The sequence below is a fragment of the Juglans regia genome, unplaced genomic scaffold (assembly GCF_001411555.2).
Source record: "Juglans regia cultivar Chandler unplaced genomic scaffold, Walnut 2.0 Scaffold_6431, whole genome shotgun sequence".
Lineage (NCBI taxonomy): Eukaryota > Viridiplantae > Streptophyta > Magnoliopsida > Fagales > Juglandaceae > Juglans > Juglans regia.
This window is the reverse complement of record NW_023361289.1, coordinates 1-205: the sequence shown is the minus strand read 5'-3', so window position 1 is coordinate 205 and position 205 is coordinate 1. Positions and strand designations below refer to the sequence as shown.

Genomic DNA, 205 nt, shown 5'->3' with positions numbered 1-205 from the left:
AGGGCGAGATTTTCTCAAAAATCCACCCCCGAGTGGTCCTTCTTGTCAATTTATCTTGCAAGGCGGAGAAAACAAAAACGAGGGGTGCAACACGAGGACTTCCCAGGAGGTCACCCATCCTAGTACTACTCTCGCCCAAGCACGCTTAACTGCGGAGTTCTGATGGGATCCGGTGCATTAGTGCTGGTATGATCGCACCCATCAA

The 205-nt window shown here is 51.2% G+C and overlaps 1 non-coding gene across 1 annotated transcript; it reads right to left on the bottom strand.

Annotated features, from left to right (window-relative positions):
* Nucleotides 1-81: 81 nt before the first annotated feature.
* Nucleotides 82-200, bottom strand: LOC118346049. The gene has a single exon (XR_004799457.1). It is a non-coding gene; the product is annotated as a 5S ribosomal RNA (ribosomal RNA).
* Nucleotides 201-205: the final 5 nt, after the last annotated feature.